Below are 8264 nucleotides of genomic sequence, written 5' to 3'. Positions count from 1 at the left end.
CTCTTCGGGGATAAAAAAAAAAATCCCCCTTAAAACCAGAGAAAACTGCGAATTAGGGTTGTATGGATAAAATAGTTCTCTTCAGGGTATATGAAAAAAAAATCCCTTGAAGAGCAGAGAGACTTGCGAAACAGGCTTGCAGGGATGAAATTGCCCTATTCAGGGGAATTTTTTAAAAATCCTCTGAAGAGAAGAAAAATCTGTAAAACAGGCTTGCAGAAATGAAATAATTCTATTCAGGGGATTTAAATAAAAATCCCCTGAAGAGCAGAGAAATGTGTGAAGCATGCTTGTAGGGATAAAATAGCCCTCTTCAGGGGATTAAAAAAAAAATCCCCTGAAGAGCAGACAAACTCGCAAAACAGGCTTGTAGGGATGAAATAACCAATTTCAGGGGATAAGAAAAAAAAATCCCCTGAAGAGCTAAGAAACCTGCGAAACAAGCTTGTAGGGATGAAGTAGCCTCTGTGTTTTTTCCTCCCCTAACGTATATTCCGCTCTACCCCGGTATTGAGCACTGCATAACGGATAAATCACAGAAACCTTGACTATATATATATATATATATTGTGTTGTTTTTTTTTTGTTTTTTTTTAACCCAATTCGGCCTCTGAGTCAAAAAGTTTGGGGACCCCTGTGTAAACCCTATCAGTGTTTGCTGAGAAATGGAGACAGGATATGATGAAATAAAACCGTCTTCTTCCTACCTCTTTTCGGTCAGGTGGTGCAAATCTCATGCACAACCTGTTTTTAAGTTCCAAACAACTAAATTACCAAAAACCGTATATCATTAAATGATTACAAACACAAAATATGTACTTTCACTACAACCATCAATCAAATTGGCAACTCAAAAAGTCAAGTTTGGGAAACCCTGTCCGGTATTATAGATTATTAACAGAAAGTGCTTTAAAGGGGACTTTACACTCAAAAAAATATGACATTTAATATGAGAAGAAAAAAATCTATTTTACTTCTATTCTGCTGTTTTCCAAAAGCAGCAACTAGTATGATAAACATCCATTGATGATGCGTGGCTCCTGAATCTTAGTGACTCATAGATTGTGTACAGTACATACTTGTGACAATTGGCAAAGATTTATTATTATTATTGCTAGGGCGTTTGGTGATGTACATTAAGTTGGAATGCCCCCCAGCCTCCCAAAAGCATTTTTATCACCAATTAAATCCTTTTAGCGATGATGATATGACATGTGATCAGTTACCTAGTGCCTCCACCGGGACAATGCATGAACATATCAGGTTCAGCCCTTTTTTCAGTTTTTTTTTTTTGCTGCTACACACTTGGAAAAATGACAGGAAAAAACAAAAACAAGAGGTGCATGTTTTTTTTCTGGGATGGAATGGAGAAATAAAGAGTAGAACATGCATGAATTTCTGAAGAATATTGAGGAAAAAAAACTATGCTGCTGTTTTGTCAGTAGGGTTTTTTTTTTTTTTTTTGTAATTTTTATTTGTGTACGTGTGGATGGAAAAACAAAAACGACGGATGGAGTTGAGAACATTCCTGTCGTGGGACTTCTTCGCCCTTAAAACGCACCAATGTTGCGCCGCCCCTCCCCCGCCCACAATTGCACTCCCAAGAGATTGCATTGAGAGATTAATTGTTTTTTTGGTGACTTTTTCTCTTTTTTTTTTTTCATTTAAGTGGCCTTACCTTTCACGAAAAAATGGAGACAAAATGTCTTTTTCTGTTTCGGATTTGTCATCAAGGAACCATTTTTTTCTGTCGGGGGGCATCTGTTGCTTGAGTGCTTACTAGCAGGTGGAGTCTCTATTATGTCAAAGGCTTCTGTGCCTTAAAAATGTTGCCCTCACCAAGTATTTTTTTTCGTTATCCCACGCACACGACTGTTCGTCGCCGATCCACTAACATCTGGATGTGCCCCCACCTCACTTTTTCTCCTTCACGGCTGAAAAAAAAAAACTATTAAAAAAAGGTCACCGTAGAGGTCCTATGAGGACAACATGCACTTCCTGCCCCCCGTCCCTCAACTTTACAAAAAAGGACAATTGACCCTGACCCCTTCTATTTATTTCTTTTCTATATCAGCTATACTGTCTGTGTGCCTCACTTCTGTATGAAATTGACAAAAAAAAAAAAAAAAAAAGAGAGAAGACGGATCACAAGTTTAAGTTCCTTCTCGTAGCTAACTTTTAAAAACCGAACCGGATCCAAGAATACGATTTTACCGATGTTTCTAGCTCTAGACCGGTGTAGCACATGTGTGACTGTATTAATTTATGAAACCAAAATGGTAACTGTGAATTATGTATTTTCTTTGTTGCATTTTTTTTTTTTTAAGTTGGGGGGCAAAAAAAAATAAGAAAAAGCAGCAGCTCTTTGCTTGTTTCTGGATTATTATTTTTTTTGTGGAAATACACATAAAGAAAACAGAAAAAAAAAAGGAAAATATATACGAATATATTTTTTTCTTAAGCAATACATTTCAGTGTGACTTGTGATAGAACATTTTCTTTTTTTTTAGGTAATAAATGAAAAAAGAGCCAAAATGAGAACACAATGTTGTATCCGTGAGTATTTATTACTGTTTAGTAGTGAATCGTAGAATCGATAAAACCAGAAATATTTATCATCCGGCTCATCAATGATATCAATCTTGCCTGCATGCTGAGTCCAAAACTTGGGAGTGACTAACATTTTTTTATCACATCCCTAAAAATGTAAATAGTGGGGAGGGGAGGGAAGGATTATTAAAGTCATGAGCATCAAAATGGGGGTGGGGATGGCAGCGGGGATGCTAGGCTTATGTAAAGTTGCAATATTTATTTTTCTTTCATTTTAATATGTAAGCCGTGAAAGATAATATAAATGTTCCCATTCATCCATCCATTTTCTACCGCTTATCCCTTTCAAGGTTGCGGGGGGTGGGGGGGGTGCTGGAGCCTATCCCAGCTACAATCGGGCGGAAGGCGGGGTACACCCTGGACAAGTCGCCACCTCATCGCAGGGCCAATGTTAATATAGAATAAAAATAGAAAGTTCAATAAGGTGTGTAAGACTACCTCTACCCTCTGATAAAAAAAGTACAAAATGGTACGTTCCACCTGGATAGCAGACTTATCGTTGAGCACTGTGACGTAATAATGTCGTCAAAGCTCACCTTTAAGCATACACACACAGCAAAGGCATTCTGGAACAAAGATAAAGTGATAGAAGACGGGTGAAAAGATGATAAATCAATCGGTGGCAGCGCAGGAGAAAGTTACGTGCAAGTTGCACTTTTGCATCTAATTGTACATAACTGGGGCAGCACGGTGGAAGAGGGGTTAGTACATGTGCCTCACAATACGAAGGTCCTGACTAGTCCTGGGTCTTTCTGTATGGAGTTTGCATTTTCTCCCGTGACTGCGTGGGTTCCCTTTGGGTACTCCGGCTTCCTCCCCCACCCCCAAAGACATGCACCTGGGGATAGGTTGATTGGCAACACTAAATTGGCCCTAGTGTGTGAATGTGAGTGTGAATGTTGTCTGTCTATCAGTGTTGGCCGTGTGACTTGTCCAGGTTGTACCCCGCCTTCCGTCCAATTGTAGCTGAGACAGGCTCCAGCACCCCCCGCGACCCCAAAAGGGACAAGCGGTAGAAAATGGATGTACATAACTGTGGCATGTTCAAAAAAATTAGTCAGAAACAGGTTTCACTAGTTTTTAAACCCCCAGGATATGCACCAATACTATCAATCAATCAAAGTTTCCTTATTAGACCCCCTAATTACAACTGTCTCAAAGGGCTGCACAAGCCACAACAACATCCTCGGCTCGGGTGTCACCTCAGGGCAAGAAAAAACTCAATCTAATGGGAACAACGAGAGGCCCTGGAAGGGACCGCAGATGGACCGGTGCAATAGATGCCGAGTGGATATGGGTAATAATGTGAGATTCCAGTCCTTAGTGGGGCCATCCATCCATCCATCCATCTTCTTCCACTTATCCGAGGTCGGGTCGCGGGGGCAGCAACCTAAGAAGGGAAGCCCAGACTTCGCTCTCCCCAGCCACCTCGTCCAGCTTTCCCCGAAGGATCCTGAGGCGTTCCCAGGCCAGCCGGGAGTGATAGACTGCCCAACGTGTCCTGGGTCTTCCCTGTGGCCAAATCACCTCCCTAGGGAGGCGTTCAGGTGGAATCCTGACCAGATGCCCGAACCACCTCATCTGGCTCGTCTCGATGTGGAGGAGCAGCGTCTTTACTTTGAGCTCCTCCCGGATGGCAGAGCTTCTCACCCTATCTCTAAGAGAGAGCCCCGCCACCCGGCGGAGGAAACTCATTTCGACCGCTTGTACTCGTGATCTTGTCCTTTCGGTCATAACCCCAAGCTCATGACCATACGTGAGGATGGGAACGTAGATCGACCTGTAAATTGAGAGCTTTGCCTTCCGGCTCAGCTCCTTCTTCACCAAATTACTGGAGACACCGCACCGATCCGCCTGTCGATCTCACGATCCACTCTTCCCCCACCCGTGAACAAGACTCCGAAGTACTTGAACTCCTCCACTTGCGGCCATATTATACTAATATAATCATAATACCATTCTGGTACTATTATAAGCCTATGTGGCTAATGCATACTTAAAAGGAAAGGGACATTTTATAAATGGGTTATACTTGTATTGTGCTTTTCTACCTCCAAGGTACTCAAAGAGCTTTGACACTAGTACAGCATTCACCCATTCACACATTGATGGTGGGAGCTGCCATCCACGGCGCTAACTAGGACCCATCAGGAGCAAGGGTGAAGTGTCTTGCTCAAGGACAAGACGGACGTGACTAGGACGGTAGAAGGTGGGGATTGAACCAGGTTGCTGGCACGGCCACTCTCCCAACCGCGCCTCAGTTTTATAATCATATTTGAGTGAATCATGACAGGTTAGTTTTACAAACACAGCAAATATGATGTTTACACCCAAAATGCCATGGACTCTGCATTGCCTTCTCCCTGAGCCAACCTTGTGTCTGACTGCATACCTGAGTGGGTTTAGATGTTCCAATCCTTTTTTTTCCCTTGAGAAACGTGGGTGGGGATGATAGTCATCACAAAATTGTAATTTCAAGCCAGGCGTGGTTAGTCAGACTTATGTTCATGACAGCCTTAGGCTTCGTAAAGATTGGTCCAAGTTGGTTTTACAGACACATGATGGGGTCGTCAGGTGGGCTCCCTCCTTTACCGGTGTTTCAAACAAAGCTCAGTTGCAAATCTGAGTGTCCTAGGCATGGTCCCCGCTCCCTTTCCCCCTTAAGTATAACATCTCATGGTCCCTCATCCTGATTCAGAGCCATTGGCTTGCTCGTTCAGCAGCACTGGACAGGTCTTTGAAGGCTTGGCCCAGCAAGTCGCTTTCTGACGAAGAGCTCAGTAGCAAATCCGAGTGTCCTTGGCATGGTCTCCTCTCCCTTTCCCCCTTGAGTATAAAATCTCATGGTCTTTTTCACTTCGGAGCACAGCTGCTGTCTCTTGTCCTGATCCAGAGCCACTGGCTTGGTCGTTCATCAGCACTGGACAGGTCTTTGATGGCTTGACGTTGGGCCTAGCCCCGAATTCCCACGTTCTTCAACGTAGTTGACCTGCCCACGAAGCCTCTGCAGCTCACCTCCACTGGGAGAACTATTGCCTTCCAGCCCCGTTGTTCAGCATCCGCTGCCAACTCGGCATACCGGAGCTTTCTGCACTCTTAGGCATCACCCACATTATCCTCCCAGGGGACTGTCAGCTCGATGATGTCAACGCTTTGGATGGCAGATGACCAGGACTGTTTCTGCTCCAGGTCAACAAGGAGCCTCCAATCCCGTGCCACCCCCAGCTGTCCGGCCTCTGGTCTACGTGTGCAGGACTTCGGTTGCGTTGACAACCATGGGTCGACTCTCCAGTGAAGCTGCTAGACACTTCAGCACTTGGTTGTGCCGCCAAGTGTATCGACCTTGTGTAAGGCTTGTCTTGCAGGATGTGTTTCAGGTTTTCCTGGAGATGGACAGAGGCGACATCTGGGGTCTTCTCCGTACTACTGGCTAAGGTTCTGTGGTGATGGTGGGACGTTGTATGTGGCTCGCAGTATGAACCTGGTTCAAAAACCTTCCATGTCCCAAATCTCTTTCCAGATTTGTATTTAATATTCATTTTCTGACAAATTTGTATACAATTTTTAGGCACGTTTTAATTTTTTTTTTTACTAGGGTTTATATAGATATTTTAATTCCATCTTTAAAAATTCAATAACATCATTAAGTTTTCTTTTTGACGTGTGTTTTAAGAAGCTGGCTTTTTAACCAAAGCCGTGCAATAATACAGTTTTTAGTGCATGTAAACGTATCAAATGTATGTTTGGCGCGGCGACGTTGGGTTAGGGGCGGGAGGACGGGTCCTTTAAGATTATTTTGTATGACGTCCAGAATCTGCTCATTCCTAATTACAGTTTACAGTTTAGGATCAGTTTAGGACAAACATTTTTGCAGTAGGTCTTCAATATAGGGAGTCCACAAATGGTGATTTGAGGGGATCCATGGAAAAATCATTGGGTCCCCCACTAAAAGGGGCAGATCCCTGTAGGGTACTAACTTTGAACTGTTATATCCCTACTTCTTACACTTGATGACGCAACTGGCCGTATATTAGACTTAAACAAACTTTATTGATCCACATGGGAAATTGTCCCAAAAATTGAGTCCAAAGAAGCATGATAGTACTCACCCGAAATGAGAACGAGGTCATCGGGGTGTTTGGTCTGTTGCCTAGCAACAGCGGCATGAATGGCGTCGCAAGCAGCAGCCTCATCTGCAGAAGAAGGGATACAGAAGTAAACTCCCTTTGCAAATACTATGGTCGAATTCCTACAGCCAGTAGTTCGATGTTCGATGTCCAGAATTACGCCACCTCTCGTTCACAAAGATGGCAATCCCACCGCCTTTCTTCTTACCGCTCAGGAGTGCGTCTCTATCAGCCCGTGAGGTTGTCCCACGTGTAGTCAGGTTTCCGTAAAGCACATGATACTGCACACGGTGGATTCCTTTTGAGTTCGGACAAGCCCGAACAATTCCTTTGATTGATTGATTGATTGATTGAAACTTTTATTAGTGGATTGCACAGTTCAGTACATATTCCGTACAATTGACCACTAAATGGTAACACCCGAATACGTTTTTCAACTTGTTTAATTCGGGGTTCACGTTAATCAATTCATGGTACAAATATATACAATTTTATCTGCCAAAGACCGCACGTTCCTCATGAGGACACAGGGTATTGCAGGCTTAAATTTCCTTCTCCACTCCTACGTATACATTTGTGTCGGCACGGCATCCCCGGTGCTTTTTCCGTAGTTCCACGGGAATGTCCGGCCGCGATCCCCAAAGAGCGCAAACAGCTCCTCAGATGTGTAAACAAAGGGCCCAAAAATAAAAAGGAAAGTAACAAAAACACACACAAGCGCCCAACTTAATTAGTGGTAAGTGGAAAAGATAAGTGATAAAAAAAAAAAACAAGAACATTTGAGAAGAATACCAAAAATTAAGTAAAATGAAGGAAGTCAATGGAGCTACTGTGATGTGCTGCCACTCTTCCAGGCACATCAAAAAAAATATATATAAATAGAAAAAAAAAACATATATATATATATATATATATATATATATATATTCAACATGTGCACAAGATAGCGATCTGAATAGCTAGTAGCAATCATTGAATGAACTGTATTCTATCATAACAGCAACATGACTGTAAATTGTTAGTTGCTTCTCTTGGATTGCTTTTGTGTACGTGGAGGCGCTCCCAGCGTGTCCTGTTTTGTATATTCCAGATTCCCAGAGCCTAAAAAAGTCTGTGGATTATAGAGCGTTTTCTATTCAGGCTCCAGTACTATGGAATGCCCTCCCATCAACAGTTAGAGATGCTACTTCAGTAGAAGCATTTACTGTAAATCCCATCTTAAAACCTTTTTGTATACTTTAGCCTTTAAAAAGACTAGTTGATCCGCCGTCTCTTTTCTGCTTTGCCCCCCTATCCTGTGTGGAAAGGTTATCAGGTGACCATAGATGAAGCGCTAGCTGTTCAAAGTCAAGACCTGGGGGTGGATCACTCATCTATGCATCAGTTGGGGACTTCTCTGCGCTCCTGACTTGTTTCCACTCAAGATGATCCCCCACTGGCCTTACTGTGGACTACACTCTCACACTATTAACCAGATCCACTCGACATCCATTGCACCGGTCACTCGGGGGTGGGGTGGGTCCCCAC

General features: G+C 43.1%; 1 protein-coding gene across 1 annotated transcript in view; it reads left to right on the top strand.

The window, feature by feature from the left end:
• The window catches only part of midn (midnolin), a 57467-nt gene extending 54921 nt beyond the window's left edge, over positions 1-2546 (top strand). The window contains exon 9 of the mRNA XM_061888682.1: positions 1-2546. This exon is cut by the window's left edge and continues 1632 nt beyond it. The gene's annotated coding sequence lies outside the window, so the exon portion shown is untranslated.
• Positions 2547-8264: the final 5718 nt, after the last annotated feature.

Source organism: Nerophis ophidion, linkage group LG26, assembly GCF_033978795.1.
Source record: "Nerophis ophidion isolate RoL-2023_Sa linkage group LG26, RoL_Noph_v1.0, whole genome shotgun sequence".
Classification (NCBI taxonomy): Eukaryota; Metazoa; Chordata; class Actinopteri; order Syngnathiformes; family Syngnathidae; genus Nerophis; species Nerophis ophidion.
This window is presented reverse-complemented; position numbering and strand designations above follow the sequence as displayed.